The 19,708-nt window shown below is 37.0% G+C and overlaps 1 long non-coding RNA gene across 1 annotated transcript in view; it reads right to left on the bottom strand.

The window, feature by feature from the left end:
* LOC109548287 (uncharacterized) overlaps nucleotides 1–19,708 on the bottom strand; it is a 734,651-nt gene that overhangs the window by 462,259 nt on the left and 252,684 nt on the right. The window contains exons 4-5 of the long non-coding RNA XR_002174337.3: nucleotides 6,037–6,207; nucleotides 4,824–4,914 (exon numbers count right to left, since the gene is read on the bottom strand). This is a non-coding gene — a long non-coding RNA (uncharacterized lncRNA). The remainder of the gene's footprint in view (nucleotides 1–4,823; nucleotides 4,915–6,036; nucleotides 6,208–19,708) is intronic.

Genomic DNA, 19,708 nt, shown 5'->3' with positions numbered 1-19,708 from the left:
ATTTGCTGGCACCATGATCATGGACTTCTAGCTCTACAACTTTTCGAAAATAACTGTCTGTTGTTTAAGCTGCCCACTCTGTTGCATTTTGCTACAGCAGCCTGAGCTGACTAATATGGAAGGTCATCTGTTAATTGTTTGCTCTCCTCTTGTAGCCTCTGAACTTCACTTGCAACTTCCTACCTTCATCCATCTCTTAACTTCAGTGTCCTCCCAAGTTGGGGAAATCAGAGATTTAGACATTGTGGTGTTTCTGTCTTTAATGCAGTTGTGGATTTCTTTTATTTCTGCAACATGTAATTTATTATTTTCTGCTAACCATTCAAACACACCGAAGTTTTGGATCCATGTCTTCTGGTTTTGGCTTTGGTCATGTTGCTTCTATTGCTATCAGAAGTGTCAGTGGGAGCAGACACAGATTGGACCCTAAATATGTGTTTACTTTGCTCACTGGGATCCTAACTGGAAGGATGTAACATCACAGATGCATCAAACCCTCTTCTGTACCAATGCGGTGTCAAGATCTTTACTTTAAAACATGCTTTCAATCTGTCAGATTGTCAAGTTTTAGGATGATGGTGACAACTTTGATGAAGGGCCTCAGAATTTGAGCTTGTGCCTGTGCCTTGATGCTCAGGACATGCTCCATCTTCATCATATTCATCAAAAGCAAGGGCATCACTGCGAGGGAATCCCTGAGAGTTCACCTTTAATAATAATAATAATAATAATAGTAGTAGTAGTAAAAAGCCTGTCTTGGTGGGTCATTTATGGGATGAGGGGGCTGTGTATTCTTCTTGCATCAGTACATTTATTTTAGTTTCCTATTAATTCTTATAGTTTTTCAGTTCATTCTTTTTTTTTCTTAGTATATAATTATACCATCTGCAAATGAGGATAATTTTGCATTTCCTTTCTAATAATTATACCTCTTATTTCAGTTTCATACCTTATGGCTTTGATTAGTGCTTTCAGAACAATTAGATAACAATGATAATAATAGGCATTTTTGTTTTCCACCTGATTTTAATTGGATATTATTAAAAATGAAGTCCGCCATTGATTTGAGATGAATATTGTTACAGAAACAACATATGTTAGTGAAATTTTATATGTGAGTTCAAAAAGATAGTTAAAAATAAATGAGTGTAAATTTTTTCTAGATTTTTTCTGATTTTATTGAAATTACCAAATTTTTTTTCTTTCTGACCTATTGTAGGAAGTAGGACACTAATTGTTTTCCTAATAATCAACTAATTTTGTATAATGCACATGATTTTGAATACAAAATGGATAAACCAGACCACCCTCTAAGGAACGTTTAATCACTAAACATGTTGAACACATTTCTGCCCTGTAAAAGATTTATATTCAACTATGATCCCAATCAGCAAGCTTCTCTTCCCACTAAAGGGAACAAATTATAATCCTTTCAACTGCTGCAGTAAATAGAAAACAGACTGCTGATTATACAGAAAGAGGAAAAACAGACATAGGACAGAGCATGCAGATTAGAAAGGAGCCATTCCCCCCTCAGTACTAAGTAAATAGAAGTAGGCATTTTGCAAAGTGCATTAAAGGGAACAGACTGCTGTAGAAATCAATTGATAAAGACTTGTCAACTAAAACAATCTTTGAGCAATTACATTAGCAAATAATTAGAATAATGTGTAAATAGTAGTAAGGACCCTGCAACAAAGGAACCACATGGATCCGTGTCTCCTCCTTTTGTGCCCATAGCATTCTGGGCTTATCTCTATTATTCAGTAGTATATTTAGTATCAGGAAGGATACTACTGAACAACAGGACTTATGATTGCAGTTATGAGAAATAATTTAATGGCATTAAGCAGGAAGTGCCCTGACACTTTGCAGTGGGAGAATATTTCTCTCCAGCTGAGACTCCAGCAAGTAAACAATGATTCCTGTCCAGAGGAAATCTATTTAACTCTCCCTGTATTAAAAGCATAAAAGAAATTCATGCACAGAAAGAACTCTCATCATGGCCAAAATGCAGCAGGCAGAGCCACTGAGTGGAAGGTGACTTATCATACATCATAGTTACTGGAAGTTTCCATATGGAGCTGGCACCCTATATAATATATTGAAAAGCCAATCCCATAAGAAACAAGTGATAAAGATTTGGAAAGAAGTATCCTGTAGTGAAAAGATGGTGGGAGTTAACATCAGGGAGCTGAATCTTGGTTGAGATATTTCTACATGTCCATGAGCAGTTACATAAAATCTGAGACTATTCTTCTTCATCTGTAAAAAGGATATAATAATATTCACCTTGAGAAGATATCAGAACTATTTGAAATGTGTATGTTTAGCACAGGGCCACATATGGTAAGTATTCAATAAGACATGGTTTGTTACTTTATTATTATTGAAGCAAACCTAGAGAAATATAACAGATACTTTAAAATATATTTAGATAGAAATGAAGACCCTGACACAAAGAAGTGACATTTTCAGGACAGAACACTGTGGGGCAAGAATGTGGAACACAGAAAAATATGAATAAAACTTGGGAAAGAGAACCTCAGTATGCATGAGGGTGCGGAGGGAAGGCTCTCCCCTAAGCTCTTAGTCAAAATTAGTCCCTCAGGGAGGAAAATGGGAAATTTGTATCTGAGTACACAATATATATTTTACAGGTATTTGAATTTATGTTCATATTAAGGTATAATAACATATGCATTGTTTCATTCTGAAGTATGGGATCCACAATTCTCAAGGAATCTTCTCTTGATCTCCATAAAATTCCATGTTACATAACCACATACAGAGACAGCCTCAAAAGAGACCCCAGAAATTCTGGAGTCCAGCATGAGCAGAATGAGTAAGCAGTACCTTTTACAGAATCATGTTTTAATAACACTCATTTTTGCCTGGCCAGATTATGTATCTTAACACATCACCTTGTATTTTATGTGTTTGTTTCAGTGCCTGTGACTACTCATTTAACTGTGAGTTCCCTGAAGGCAGGTACAGTTTTGCTCACCCTTGTTTCTTAACATCATGCACGACAAGCAGAGCTGCCTTAGGGCCACTGTAGGACTTAGACACTTTTTAGAAGCACCGCCTCACATCATTTGAAACATGTTAAATTTTAAGAGCCACATTATGGCTCATTAAAATGATTATTTTTACTATAAAATTTTAAAGATATTTATAATTCTATTTTTGGAATTTGGCTATAAGCCAAATACTTTATGATTGGTGCTAAATTCTCCACAGTGTCATAATGCACACCCAGGAATTCTTGCAAAGTGAAATAATCTAAATAACAAATAGTTTTCAATGGTCACGAAATTTTAATGGAAATGAACCTTAACAATTAATGAGGTTGGAACAATGTTAATTTTGGTAGACATTTAAACATTTATCTAGAAACAATAAATGCTGGAGAGGGTGTGGAGAAAAGGGAACCCTCTTGCACTGCTGGTGGGAATGTGAATTGGTACAGCCACTATGGAGAACAGTATGGAGGTTCCTTAAAAAACTACAAATAGAACTACCCTATGACCCAGCAATCCCACTACTGGGCATATATCCTGAGAAAAACATAATTCAAAAAGAGTCATGTACCAAAATGTTCATTGCAGCTCTATTTACAATAGCCCGGAGATGGAAACAACCTAAGTGTCCATCATCAGATGAATGGATAAAGAAGATGTGGCACATATATACAATGGAATATTACTCAGCCGTTAAAAAGAAATGAAATTGAGTTATTTGTAGTGAGGTGGATGGACTTAGAGTCTGTCATGCAGAGTAAAGTAAGTCAGAAATAGAAAAACAAATGCCCTATGCTAACACATATATATAGAATCTAAGAAAAGAAAAAAAAAAGGTCATGAAGAACCTAGGGGTAAGATGGGAATAAAGACACAGACCTACCAGAGAATGGACTTGAGGAAATGGGGAGGGGGAAGGGTAAGCTGTGACAAAGTGAGAGAGTGGCATGGACATATATACAATACCAAACGTAAAATAGATAGCTAGTGGGAAGCAGGTGCATAGCACAGGGAGATCAGCTCGGTGCTTTGTGACCACCTAGAGGGGTGGGATAGGGAGGGTGGGAGGGAGGGAGATGCAAGAGGGAAGAGATATGGGAACATATGTATATGTATAACTGACTCACTTTGTTATAAAGCAGAAACTAACACACCATTGTAAAGCAATTATACTCCAATAAAGATGTAAAAAAAAAACCCATTTATTATTTTTAATTTTTCTGGGCTTTTTTCTTTTTAATATTTTGGAATCAATGATTTTTTTTTCAGTTCTTAAATATTGTCAATGACCTTTGAAGAGCCAGAAGGCATACTGGTACACCATGGAGTAACCAGCACTGATGGCATAAAGTAGTTGGCCAATTAGTATTTCTGGATTAGATTGGTAATTTGAGAATATACACATGCCACTGGGTATCAGCCAAAGCCACAGCATGGTTTATGGTGCAGTTTTATTTAGTGCTGTCGCTACTAAGCCATTTTACACATAGCAGTGGTTGGCTATGTCAGTAATAATGTTGGCAAGTTGAGAAAGCAGCATTTCTAGAACAAGAGGGTTAAGTTCGCTGTCAGAACAGGCCAGAGGCTGAAGTCATCCCATAGATGTCAGCAGGGGGAAACCCACGTGAAAGCCGACAACCAGAAGTCAAACACCCTCAGATTTTGGAGAGAGAAGTCGGGCCTCACACATATTGGCAATATTAGAGCCAGGCTTTGTGGCTGATACTCATAAAAGGAGAGAGAGCTGCCAGGTGGACTCACAAACATTTCTCTGATTCCACCTTCTCTAGGGAGACCTACCTTGACAACCCCTGCTCCCCAGACCGAGTGTGAATGACTGCAATGAACAGATGCTCCTGAGCACAGGAGGCCATCTTATTCCTCAGGTGTACTGTAACAGAAAGAAAACAACTTGAAATAGTTGAGAGAGACATTCAAGAGAGCAGTTGGATCAATCCTAGGGTGAGATGGCTTGTGTTTGCTTAGTCACCATCACCCTGGTGGCAATTCTGTCACTCTTAAAGAGCCTTTACCTGTCCACACTGGACCTCTAGGTCTCAACTGGGTCACTATCTTCCCAGGAAACAGTACTGTATTCAAGACTGCACTGTCATCTCTAGGCAGGCTGGAAATAGATTTGAGTTTTAAAGCCTATCTGGATGGATATGATTCGTAAAACCTCTGATTTTTGCACATCGGATTATACTTTCAGGATCGTTCCAGGGTGAGAATCCTAAACACTAGACTTGGAACAGAGTCTAGGTAGATTGCTATTTACAACTGAAAATTTCATTTGCCTTAATGATTCCCAAGTATACCTGAACCTTAACTGGATATCTAACTAACTCCAAATTATGCTTGAATTGCATCAATTATTCAACATTTTTCTTAAAGTGTGATGAGTACAGAATTACCAGTCATCTGTTGGCAGAAAGTTAAGACCTGTACAAAATACATCTCTCTTGGCAATATGTCTCCAGAAATTTGATAATCATATGCATGTTTGGATGCTCTCTTACTAAAAGCTTTTGTGAGATACACAAATGGCAAGTATTGTGTTATAGCTGTCATACTTTAGATAAAATGACCATGTTGCTGGAGCAGAATTAACTAGTCCAAAGATGCTAAGCCTTAGAGAAGAGGGCTAGGAGTTAACATGCATTGAGGATCTACTACGTGTTAATAAGGTCTCTCTCTCCTTCTCACTCTATAGATACAGATAAAGATACATCTTTTGTAAGCATTGCATCGCAATTCTGTTTGTCTGTAACTCTGACCTCTTTCAAAGCAAAATCTGGTACCATGTATAACACAAATAGGATTCTAGATGATTTTGGAGCACTTTCTTATTTGCTTAATAACTTTCAGTGGCTCCCTATCTCCCACTGGATCAAGTTTGAATAATTCTGCCTGCTTTTCAAGGTCCTCACTGGTCTCCCTACCCAGCCAGTCTTATTTCTTTTTCTTTCCCACATATTCCCTCTGAGCAACGTGGATCAGTATTTGCACTGACCTGTAAACATATCCTCATTGCCACCTCCAAGGTTCTTTCTTTCCTCTTCTGTCACCTATGCAAATTGTCACCAATTCTTCAAGGATCCCTTCACAGTTCATCATTTAGCAGAGTTCAGTGAGCAGAAATGCTACGGACTTTTGTTGTTGTCATGTTGTAACATGATCTTACCTATAATACAGTAATTCACAAAGCATGGATTTAAAACAATGACATTGTAATGAAGTCAGTGGACATTTATGGCAAAGGAAGCTTTGAGGCTTTATCTCTTTAAAATAAAGCAAAACACATAGCTGAAGCTGAATTGCAAATTACAACTCTAAGTCCTTTGGAATTTAAGGGGTAGCATTTTTCATGAGACCTTAGGTCAACAATGTGGCATTTAATCCTCCACTGAACACTTGAACATAAGCTTGACAAACTCCATTTTTAAAGTTATCAAGTTCTGAAATACAGTCAGTACACAGTATTTGAATCTACGGTGCTACCATCTCCATAATAAATAAAACTTGAGGCGTAAATAAAATATCCACCGTCTTTTCCTTTTCATGAAGGGAGACTGCTCTCCAAAACTGCTCTATAATTCAGAATAAAACTCATAGAGATTAAGCATAATAGTTCATATTTTCTTTATAGGCATTACAAGTAAGCGTAACTATCAAAGTCATACAACTTTTTAGTTTTGAATGACATTCATTGTTCAGCAAAGGTTTTCCACACTCTGGTTTTATGAAATCAGGCAGTTGTCAGAATTATTTATGGAAAGTTTCTTATATTTAAGGATTTTAAGCATAATTTTTAAAAATATCATTTTATGAAGATTTAAGATAATGAACACCAAATGAAATGACCCATTCTTAGGTAAAGAGAAAAATACAGTGCAATTATACATGTCAGATGATCAGGTTTGAATCTGCTACTTTTAATCTAAGGTTGTTGATCTGATAAGAATTTCCTTCTATATAATCTAAAGTTACTTTTCAGTTAAAAAAAAAAAAAATCCAACAAGGAAACACAGACCCTGTGCTAGGTGCCAAGTGGTCAAAATCAGACACAGTTTCTGTCCTAGAGTTTTCAGGTTTGTGGAGAAGACAGACATGATGTACCAGGAAAGTAACAGCAAAATTAGACACGTTTCTGCCCTCAAGGAACTAGGCTACTGTTAGGGAGGGACAGTACTGTGTAAGTAAACAAACAAATACATCATTCCAAATCACAGTTGATCTTATGGAGAAAACATAGTGTACGGTGATGAACAACAACAAGGAGAGGGACTAATTTAGACAAAGAGTTAAGAGGTGCTTTTCTTAGGAGAGACACGTGTGCTGAGGGCTAAAGTGTGAGAAAGATCCAGCCATTTAAAGAGGTGTTAGGGAGACGCAAAAGCATGTATAAAGGTCCTAAAACAAACAAACAAAAAGGTCAGTTTGTTCAAAGATCAGAGTGCATGCCACAGTAGCTAGAACAGAGGATGGAAGAGAAGAGAGACATGAAATAAGTTTATAAAAGATAGACTGCAGTCAGATCATCAGAACCATATAAGAAGTATCAAGGAATTTGAATTAGATCCTATGTACAATGGGAGAGCATAAAGGGGGACAAAAATGATTTAAAGTTTAAATTGTTCCTCTTGGCAAATAAATAGACTGTGAAAGAAGGAAGTCCAGTTGGACACTATTGCTGCCCTCCAAGGAAGAAGAGAGAGCATATTGTACTAGAGAGAAAGATAGAGAAATAGAGACCTGAGGTAGATTTCGAATCTAGGCTCAAAGAATCTGTTGCTAGATTGGCTGGGGCAATGCAGAGGATTAAGAAAAGTAAATTAAGGATGACGCCCAGGTTTCTGGCTTAAGCAACTAAGTGGATACTACTGACATCTACTGAGTTGAGGAAGTTTGAAAGTAGAATGAAATTTAAAGCAAGGTGGGGTGGGATAGAGAGGAATTCAGCTGTAGTCACAGAGATTTTGAGATGCCTGTGAGATATTCTTTTTGAAATGTCAGGTGGGCAGTTAAATAGGTATATGAGGATACATTTGAAATGGGCATAATTGAGGGGTCCTCAGTCTGTAAATGATGAATAAAGTGATAGTAATAAGCAGTATCACCAGAAGAGAAAGGGTAAAGAGAGAAGAGAAGGGGATCCAAGCCCAAGTTCCAGGGCAAAAAGTAAAAGTAAGAGACTGAGAAGTGGCCAGTGAAATCTGGGACACCAGACATCAAGCAAATTAAAAGAAGAGAGCGTTTCAGGATATGTGTTGTATTACTGAGAAGTCAAGTACTCTTGGCTTTTACTCATTTATGGATTAACACCTGGGGGGTTATTTTAAAAGGTAAATAATGTTATCAAAATAACATCATGTAACAGTAATAATAATTCAGATACAGTTGGTAAGCTACTTCCACATACATTATCTGACTTGATCCCAACAATAAGTATATTTTATTACTGATTGCATTATACACTTAAAGACACTGGGGCTCTTGCGAGCAACTAATATTTAATAATAAATTCAACAAGTATTGTGAACTCCTGTTGTGAGAGGCAAGTTCTAGACTCTGCAGATACTATCTGTGAACAAAAGAAATCACTTCCCAGTACTCACAGGGACAGTATCCTTTGCAATGATTATAGAGTACCACACAAGGCTAATAATTATTAAGAAGTACAGAGTTTTGACTGCCGAGGTTCACTTTCTAAAATCTTAATTACATTTTATTAACAGTTCAGTAGTGGTAGGTATATTCTAATTGTTGTGCAAGAGGTTCACTTTTTTGAATTCTTGTTACTGTGTTGAATACAAAAATAATACAAGTTTTATGTATTTGAAGACATACTACATTTAGTAAACTAAATATATATGGTTACTCTATGTCAATATATGACATATTGGGGGAGCATCTATCTGCATCTTAAACCTTTCAGAAATCTTACTCACAGAGTTCTTTTTTTTTTTTGCGGTACAAGGGCCTCTCACTGTTGTGGCCTCTCCCGTTGCGGAACACAGGCTCCAGACGCGCAGGCTCAGAGGCCATGGCTCACGGGTCCAGCCACTCCGCGGCGTGTGGGATCTTCCCAGACCGGGGAACAAACCCGTGTCCCCTTCTGGGAAGATCCCACACGCCGCGGAGTGGCTGGACCCGTGTCCCCTGAATCGGCAGGCGGACTCTCAACCACTGCGCCACCAGGGAAGCCCTCACAGAGTTCTTAATAATAGCACTGTTTGCCAAGATAAAAGCATGAAAATCTGTCCTGTTTGTGTCTCACCAAGTCCTTATCCATTTGGGCATTGTCCTGATAGTCTATCAAGGCAGTCATTGGAACATATGGGTTTCCTGATCTCCCATACGTATTCTCTATTTTGTTTTCATGGATTACCGTAAGTTTTAGAACTACTTTGACAAAATGCAAGGTTGCTAAGTTTGTGCTTTTTCAAACAATGCAGAAAAAAGAAATATCAACATATTTAATAGCATATACTTTATCTTCATTTTCTTATCCTCTTTTCCTTTAGGAATTTATTCCTGTCTAAAATAATATATGATTCCACAAAAAATGTGGCATCTTATCTGTGAAAGAGTCAGATAACATTAGCGCTTGGTGGATTTATCAATATGTCTGGCACTTAAGAGATTTATGTGTGGGTCATTATGACAGGACATATGTAACATTGATTTTTGGGGCTGGATTCATGCTATCTGGACTTGACTGTATAATCTTGTGTAAGAGCTGCAGACCCTCTGAAAAACTGCTTTGCATTTGTCCTTCTGTTTTGGATAAAATCCATAGTTTAGATTTCTTTGCCCTTCAAAATGACCATGATGGTATCTGTGGCTTTTTTTTTCCCCTTCTGGAATTTACTTTTACTGAAGAACACTTTCTTTTTAAGAAATGAATTTCACTCCTGCCATGACTGAATCATTCTTAAAGCAACTTCAGTTTTACAGAGAGATTTTTGTTTTTCTTCCTTGGCATTTCATAAGGTTAAAGAAGACCTTAACGATAACCTTTGTGTGCAGTACCTACAGTCTGCAGTCATTGGTACATGAGAGTAGATGAATAACTACGTTATTTCCACTAAAAAAAAAAAAAAAAGACTTAAAATTCTATTGAAGCAAGTGTGAGCCAGACCAATGTTTCTCAGGGTGGTGGCATTATCCTACAGGGGAAATTTTTTTAAGCATGGGCTATTTTGGGTTGTCATAACAAGACTGGGCACCACTTGTTTTTCATGAGAGAGAGACAAAAATGCTGTGTGTTCTATAGTACACCAACCAAGAATTGTTCTACGTCCCACATGACTTTCAAATGTCCTGCTGGTCATTTACATAGACAAAAATCTGTTTATAATCTGAGCCTAGAATCTAAGTAAATTTTACAGGAAGCACAGTGTATTTTACATGGTTTTCCCTATAGAGATTTTTCCAGGAATGCCAGTACTAAGCAAATTGTGGAAATATTTTATTTTGCTTTATCTGGACTTTAACAAAGAATTGTTTATAATTTCACAAAATCATATCCCTGACAGCAATGTCACTTGTGACTTTTGAGTCACCAATATAACCAATTCAACACACCTGCATCAACCTGTATTTGGAACAGTCACATGTCTGGAATTCCATGTATAGATGCAAGCATCCCACAACTTCATTTTATTTTCTTGTGTAGTCATGACTATTTTCATATTACAATGCATATTATTTCACTTAAATTTATTTCATTTGTTTTTCTTTTATAATAAAAACAGATCATTATATTGGTTTTTTAATATTACACATAGGATACAGTATCTACAATTTAATCTTGAGATTAAAAAGGAGCATTACAAAACATTTGTTATACAAAGGGTTATTGGTTGAACACTAGAGAGAACTTTTGACTTCTGAAACTTATGAGATAAGGGGAACTGTATTATCTCCTGTCTAAAGCGTTTTAGATGCTGTTATTCTGGACAAATTACAGCAGCTTCCCCACCAACTATTTGAGACCACTGACTAGTTATATTGAAGAGATGTACACCAGGAATTCACCCTTTAGCATCTCTGTATATATGATAGATACAATGGTTTGTTTCATAATGGTCCTGAGAATGAGAGCTACTACCCTGATCTCTTGGATCAGAGCACAGCCTGGAATAAATGTCATTGTAATATAGTGAGAAAACATATCAGAAGCAGCCATTTATGGCCCCATTTATTCAGTCCTGTGTTGGTCCTTGAACCAACCTATATAGCCTGAGGGCCCTGCTGCCTCAGATAGCTTGAACAATAAAGTCTTTCCCCACAGGTACACATCAAACTTCTTTTCTCCAGGAAATTTTATCATTGATTTGTGAAGCTGTAGTCTGCTTGACACTCTCTATGGCTCAACCTGGTATTACAGTCCAAGAAAATTCAGGTAGGCTGTGTGCCCTTAGTCCTCCTCTTCTCCACCCTGCCCCCTCCCTCCAAAGGCTTCCAGAACCATATACAAATGTGCCCTCTGATGGCTGATGATCATCTCATTGTTTTTTTGACACAGGCTCAGCTTTTCACTGTAGTCATTGAATATTTAATTATATGAAATTCACATAATAAAAAGTAACTAACTTATAAGGTTGTGATAAAATCTTAGCCAGAGGCAAGGATGATTTTTAAAAATCACCCTAATATATCCAGGCACTCTAGTATAATGGTTTTTGTACACAGAATCTGAACCCAAAATTCTCAGGTGCCAATGACAGCTCTGCCACTTATCAGCTCTGTGACCCTGGTCTAGCTACTTAACCTCTCTGGTTTAGTTCTTCTGCACAATAATAGTGATATTACATATCACAATAATAGTGATATTATCTGTGATAATAATAGTACATATCTACCACATAGGACTGCAGTGGGGATTAAATCAGTTAATTTATGCCAAGTGCCTAGAACAACAGCACCTTGCACATAAAAAGCATTCAATAAATATTAGTTATTATCCTTAGGATTATGTTTCTGTTTCTAGGGATATTTACTTATACTTTCAAAGACATTTACTTTACAGGTTTTTCAAGTGAAAAAGAGATCCAGATGCTCCTTTGCTCCTCCTTCAATTCCTCTTGTACTCCAGCAAAAGCATGAGTCCCTCTTTTTCCAAATCACAAGTATGTGAAAAATTAAAATACTTTCCCATGACCTCATGTACTTAAAAATGTGTATTAGGGCTTCCCTGGTGGTGCAGTGGTTGAGAGTACGCCTGCCTATGCAGGGGACACGGGTTCGTGCCCCGGTCTGGGAAGATCCCACATGCCGCGGAGCGGCTGGGCCCGTGAGCCATGGCCGCTGAGCGTGCACGTCCGGAGCCTGTGCTCCCAAGAGGTCGCAACAGTGAGAGGCCCGCGTACCGCCAAAAAAAAAAAAAAAAAAAAAAGTGTATTATGTCTTCCTTCTTGTAAATGTGAACCAAGAGGTGCTTTGGGCATGGGAGGCAGAGGTAGTTCTGTTTAGAGGCTTAGTCATTATGTTTAATTCTGATTCAAGTATGTCCTGGCTTCATCTATAAATCCAGGGATACTACGTAGAAATCTTGCGACCTTACAGCACCATCCTTTATACTTTTTTGAATATTTGTTTCTTCTTTTGGAAAATAAGATTTCAACCTTCTGTTCACATTGTTATTCCAATATGTCTAATACCTCTTCATTACCGTTCAGAACACCAGTGATTACCACTGCACCCAAACATCAATTAATGCTTGATGATGATTATGATGTTATGTGTCCAAAACAGAGGAGCCCTTGATTATTCTCCGTCCCTGTGTCATATCTTCAGGGTATATCTTTAATAAATAGAACACTAGATCATCCCTTTGGACTGACTTGCCTAATAATCAGTAAAACTGATTTTGCACCCTGAATTTACTGTAACTTCTTTTTTTTTTTTTTTTTTTTGCGGTACGCGGGCCTCTCACTGTTGCGGCCTCTCCCGTTGCGGAGCACAGGCTCTGGCGCGGAGGCTCAGCGGCCATGGCTCACGGACCCAACCGCTCCACGGCATGTGGGATCTTCCCGGACCGGGGCACGAACCCGTGTCCCTTACATCGGCAGGCGGACTCTCAACCACTGTGCCACCAGGGAAGCCCTACTGTAACTTTTTTGTCTCACCTAGGAAGCACAACCTAAAGGTTATGAAGTTCTAGCCTTCTCTCCTCTGTATAAATTAATAATACTAGGATCATGCCCCCTTCTATTGACTTATATTTAAAATACCTGACATAAGAATTAAGGAAATTCAGCCAGATTTAATCCTTGCTCTCAATAGTTTACATCTCTTTATATTTACTTTTCCATTCCTTCTTTTCCTATTTTTTTTTTTTTACAGCAATCACTTTGTGTTTTTTATTCCTGGATAATGTTAATGGCTGGATTCTAGTCAACTGGTTAGAAAAATGGGGTTGATGACAGGTAAAGATGAGATCTGCTGGGCCTGAAATCCTGTCCTCAGCAATATTTCTTTTGTCTCCTGGGATCCATTATAAGGCAGTACCATTTCATACAGTGTCATGTAATTGTTATATAACACCAGAAATATACTCAAATTTTCAAAGAACTAGAATAAATCTTCCATCCATATAGACATAATTAGAATGATACATTTTTATGTCTACCCAATTCCCTTAGATGTATGTGCTATATTTCCCAAAAGAAAAAGGAAACAAATCCTATGAAATCTGTCAGGGGGTCCCCAAAGGACATTCGGTTGCTTGCTTTAAAAGCACCAAATTTCAGAGAAGCTTGTAGCTGTCCATAACTCAAAGGATTCCTCACTCAAAGACTAATGTCTTTGCTGCTGCACATCATTGTGATTTTCCCTCATAACAGAGGATTCAGAGGTATTAAAGAGGTCTTAGTAAATCAACATTCTTTTATGATAAATTTTAATTAATCATTTGAGTAAGGCAATGTGCCACTACATACATCATATGGAGGAATTCATCACAGTGTCACTTGCTTATTAAAACTTATTATTTAAAAATAACCCTTATTATCATAAAAGCTCCTTAAAGTGGAGGAGGGAAGGATATAAAATGAGGTAGAATGGAGAAAAAGAAAGAGAGATGGATAGAAAGAAAACACATGTTAAAGACAGGGATGCATTGTAATATTTAAATGCTAACAGTGTGTCTTTGTCACTCATCATGCTTGGAGGTGCAAATGAACAAAAAAGTGGGGAAAAGCACAGTATGTTAAAGCATTATGGGTATGTCAGATAAGCAGTCTGTCTGATGTTTCCACCTCTGCTGGAAAGCTGGCTTAAAACTGTGTGACCTATTCTCCAGATGTCAAAGATAAACTTCAGCGATTGTATAATTCCTCCCACTCTGATAGAGATAAATATGTTCATATTTTTCCCAGCTAATCCTCCTTGTTGGATGATAACATAAGGCTGCATCCATATGACATACAGAGATTCAAGACACGTGAACAAGCATCCAGGCATCCATAATACTGTGTGCCCACTAGGTCATCTTGTTATCAGGGGTCCTTTCAGATTAAATAAATTTGCTGCAAGTTAATGTAAAAATAAATCCACGAACCTGAATCCTCTAAGGCAGCGGTACCAGTCCCTTCATGCACAAAAGAATTGCATGGGAAAGTTTTTAAAAATGCTGATATCCAGGTACTATTAAAGACAAATTAAAAAGGTCTCTCTGGGTTTGGGGTCTGAACATCAGTATTGTTTTTCTAAAAGTTTCCCAAGTGATTCTAAAAGTGCAACTAGATTTGAGAACCACTGTTTAAAGCTTTTGAGAATAGTAAGTGTGCCCAAGTCTTGTCAGATTTCAACCAAATTTGAAAAAAAGACAGGGCATTTTGAGTGCCTCAGAGATTGAAATAAAAATATATGTGTTAAAAAGTGAGACATTAAAACAAAAAGCAAAAGTAAAGGAATTGTAGGAGAAACAACTCTGAACTTGACTTTCAGCAAATTATTATTTGAACACCCACTAAGTAAGCAGGTTCTATTTTGGTTGAATGATAAATGGAGAGGTAAATAAGGTAAATAAAAGATCTCACTAGATAGAATTACTTTACCAAGGATAGTGACCAACATTTACATACACTTCCTAAACAAAGGATGAAATGAGCAGAGTGTATGTCATAGGCAATGTAGGCAAATGTTAGGGAAAACATTTGAGGACTAAGAATCTTCAGCTCTTAAATGAAAAATACTGAAAACTGTGACTCTCTTGCACTGAAATGTTTAAAACTCAAGTAGACTCACATCTGTCTGATGGAGCCATAGTGTGCTACAATTTTACTATCCTATGATTTTCATTGGGTTTCTGTTCATGAGCTTCTCCAAATTCCCCAAATCCACCAATTATCTACATTATTAAGAAAAGAGGAAATTCTACCAGTTAGTCGAAATCACGATTCTAGCTTATGTCCTTCCCTCTATACTTCATATCATTACACTCAGTACAATTTAGCCCTGAAGTACAGCTAGTGAGTTTTTTTGGTTGTTGTTCTTCACATTTACCTAGAAGAATGTGCAGAAATATAGTATTTTTTAAATTGCTTGAAAAAACCTACAGTTTACTTCATCTACAAATTAAAGTAGCTTTCATGATGTATGTTGGTGAAATTTTAATTGCAATTGAGTTTTTTTATCTCTTCTTTTTAAGGAATTCAAAGTACCTTGTAGATGAGTTAGGACTTATGATGTCCCCATAATAAAAAGAATGTAGATGTTCACTTGATCTTATTACGTGCTTTCTTCTCATTATCCACTCATGCAAAAAAAAAAAAAAATGGAGCTACTAATACATGCCAAAAACTGTGCTAGGTGCTGGAAATACCACCATTGAAAAAATATTCTAGTGAGAAGAGACAGACTATAAACACATAAATAAATAATGTCACTTGGAAATAAAATTAAGCAGGGTGCAGGGATAGACTCAAGAGTTGTGATTTTAACTGAGATGAACAAAGAAGGCCTCTATGAAAATATGACTTTGGGGCATTGTCCAAAAGAAGTGAGGAGGCAAACCACTCTTCCACCAGATATTTCAGAGGAATATCTAAAGAAAAGAGAAAACATGAAGACCTGTGTATCAGAGAAAGAATGAGAATGTGGGAAGGCCGGAAAGGCAAGGGGGTATGCATGGTGAATGGGGCAGAATGATTCTCTTCTCAAACATATTTACTTGTGATAAACTAGTCCTCTCTTCTTCTATACTCTGCATCTTGATCCCTGTCCCTATAAGTGGGTATCTGAGAAAAACTTAGAGTTCCTAATTTTAGTTTGATATAATAATGAAGAGAAGGAGAATTCACACATTAGCCAGGGGCCCAGCAAAAAACAAGGCACATTCAAGTAGGATTGCTAAGAGTACATAAGTAAGGGAATATTTATACAGGAGTGGGCACCCAGCAGCTAATATTAGTAAGAAACCACCACCTGCAGGGTAAGGGGAGAAATTATGTTAAGAGTCTAAAAATAGGAGCTGTAGTCATGCAAGAGGGGTTGCTCACCATGAGTTATGGGTCAGGCAGCCGCTGCCAGATTGGAGACCCAGAGGAAGGGAACCAGGGGAAGTAATGCCCAGTCTCTCTCTTCTCGTGCTCTCTTGTCTTCTATCAGTGCCTCCTATTGGCCCACTTCACTTGGAACCCTAAAGGCAAGGAGCCCTGGCAACTTACTCTACAGAGTTTGGCATTCTCAGGCACAGAGAAGAGTAGAAAGAGGATTGGGGATAGGGGAGAGAGGCACATAGAGAAAAAACAGCACACACTGTAAGACTGTATTAAGACTAAGCTTTTAGTCCAGAAGCAGTTACAGCAGTAATAGTTAACGAGAATCAAATATGTCAATATGTTATGACTTGTAAGGAGTCAATAAGATATTCTTCCACTCGTTAAAAATTGAAGTGCCTATGACGCTTCAAAGGAATTTAGACATTTTTTTTTTAACATCTTTATTGGGGTATAATTGCTTTACAATGGTGTGTTAGTTTCTGCTTTATAACAAAGTGAATCAGTCATACATAAACATATGTTCCCATGTCTTCCCTCTGGAATTTAGACATTTTTAATATACTACCCCAAAGAGGAGTTTGTGTGCATGTACAAACCATGCATCATTTTTAAGTGTTATATGCATCTATGTCTATTATATTGCCTTAAGGATTTGAAGAAATTGCTAGTCTGTTCAATTGAGTCATCTCAGACATCACTCGCAGATCTTTATTCTGGACCTCAAGACCATTTTGGAGGGCCAGATGCATACAACTGTGTCTCATTCTTGTTATCTAACAAGAGGCCATATATTCTGAATACCCTGTGCCAGATAGAGATCTCTGCACATTTCCCACTAGATGTCAAAGTTGTTGTGTTGCCAGAGACTGTGCTTGGAGATATCACAATTCCACTCTCAAAACTCTTATTTGGAGGCTATTAAAAATCAGAGAGGATGTCATATGTTGACACATGTTCACATTATTCACTAGAAAGGACTCTGGTTGACAAGGATTTGAACCGAACTGTATTATTGTATCGTATGCCATGATTCTATTTATTATTATTATTTTATTATGTAAGTTTCAGGTATACAGCATTGTAGTTCAACAACTGTATACACTACAGTGTGATCACCATCACCAGTCTAGTTACATCCACACAGTTGACCCCCCTTCACCCATTTTGTGCACCCTCTCTCACCTCCTTCCCGTCTGGTAACCACTAATCTCTTTTCTGCAACTATGAGATGTTTCTGATTTATTTTCTTTGTTGGTTGGATTTATTTTGTTGTTGTTCTTTTTAGATTCCACTATGAGTGGAATCTAAAAAGAGGATGAGTAAAATCATAAGGCATACACATATATCCCCATATTCACTTTGTTATACAGCAGAAAGTAACACAGCATTGTAAAGCAATTATATTCCAATAAAGATGTTTAAAAAAAATAAGGCATTTTTCTTTCTTCATCTGACTTATTTCACTTAGAATAATACCCTCACAGCCATCATGTTGCTGCAAATACCAAGATTTCATTCTTTTTATGGCTGAGTAGTATTCGTTTGTATGTATACCACATCTTCTTTATCCATTTATCCATCGATGGTCACTTAAGTTGTTCCCAAATCTTGGCTATTGTAAATAATGCTGCAATGAACATAGGAGTGCATATATCTTTTCAAATTAGTGCTTTTGTTTTCTTTGAATAAATGCCCAGAAGTGAAATACAGTAGTTCTAACTCTTAATTTTTTGCAGCATCTCCACGCTGGTTTCCATAGTGGTTGCACCAATTTACAGTCCCACCAACAGTGTATGTGTTTCCTTTTCTCCACATCCTTCCCAACATTTGTTATTCCTTGTCTTTTTGGTAAGCCATTCTAACAGCTATGAGGTGATACCTCATTGTGGTTTTGATTTACATTTCCCTGATAATTAGTGATGTTGAACATCTTTTCTTGTGCCTTTTGTTCACCTGTATGTCTTTTCTTTGGAAAAGTGTCTATTTAGAACCTCTGTATGTTTTTTAATCAGGTTGTTCATTTTTTTGTTGTTGAGTTGTATGAGTTATCTATATATTTTGTTTATTAACCCCTTATCAGATGTTATTTGAAAATATCTTTTCCCATTCCTTAGGTAGTCTTTTCATTTTGATGATGATTTCCTTCACTGTGCAGAGGTTTTAGTTTGATGTAGTCCCATTTGTTTATTTTTGCTTTTGTTTCCCTTGCCTTTGGTGTCAAATCTACAAAAACATCACCAAGACTCATGTGAATGAGGTTACCACTTATGATTTCTTCCAGAACTTTTATGGCTTCAGGTCTTACATTCAAGTCTTTAATCCATTTTGAGTTAATTTTTGTGCATGCTGCAAGATAGATGAACACAGATGCTGTGGTCTATGTTCATTCTTTTGCATGTAGCCCTCCAGTTTTCCCAACAACATTTGTTAAAGAGACTGTCCTTTTTCCATTGTATGTTCTTTGTTCCTTTGTCATAGATTAATTGCCCATATATGTTTGGGTTTATTTCTGGGCTGTCAGTTCTGTTCCATTGATCAATGTGTCTGTTTTTGTGCCAATACCATACCGTTTTGATTACTATAACTTTGTAGTATAATTTAAAATCAGGAAGCATGATACCTCTAGCTTTTTTCTTTCCCAGTATTGTTTTGGTATTTAAAGGTCTTCTGCGGTTCCATACAAATTATAGAATTGTTTGTTCTAGTTCTGTAAAATATGTCACTGGCATTTTGACAGGAATTGCATTGAACCTATAGATTGTTTTGGGTAGTATGGACATTTTAACAACATTAATTCTTCCAATTATGAGCACATAATATCTTTCCATTTTTGTATCTTCTCAGTTTCTTTCAACACTGTCTTATAGTTTTCAGTGTAGAGGTATTTTACTTCCTTGGCTAAATTCATTGCTAGGTTTGCTATTCTTTTTGATGAAACTGTAAATGAAATTGTTTTCTCTTCTGATAGCTTATTATTAGTATATAGAAATGCCAGATTTCTATGTATTGATTTTACATCTAGAGACTTTACTTAAGTAATTTATTAGTTCTAACAGGCTTTTTGTGGAGTCTTTAGGGTATTCTACATAAAGTATCACATCATCTGCAAAGACTGACAGTTTTACTTCTTCTTTTCCAATTTGGATGTCTTTTATTTCTTTTTTTGTCTGA

Source organism: Tursiops truncatus, chromosome 9 (assembly GCF_011762595.2).
Source record: "Tursiops truncatus isolate mTurTru1 chromosome 9, mTurTru1.mat.Y, whole genome shotgun sequence".
NCBI classification, from domain to species: Eukaryota; Metazoa; Chordata; class Mammalia; order Artiodactyla; family Delphinidae; genus Tursiops; species Tursiops truncatus.
Note: the sequence above shows the minus strand (reverse complement) of the source record. Positions and strands in the feature narration are given on the sequence as shown.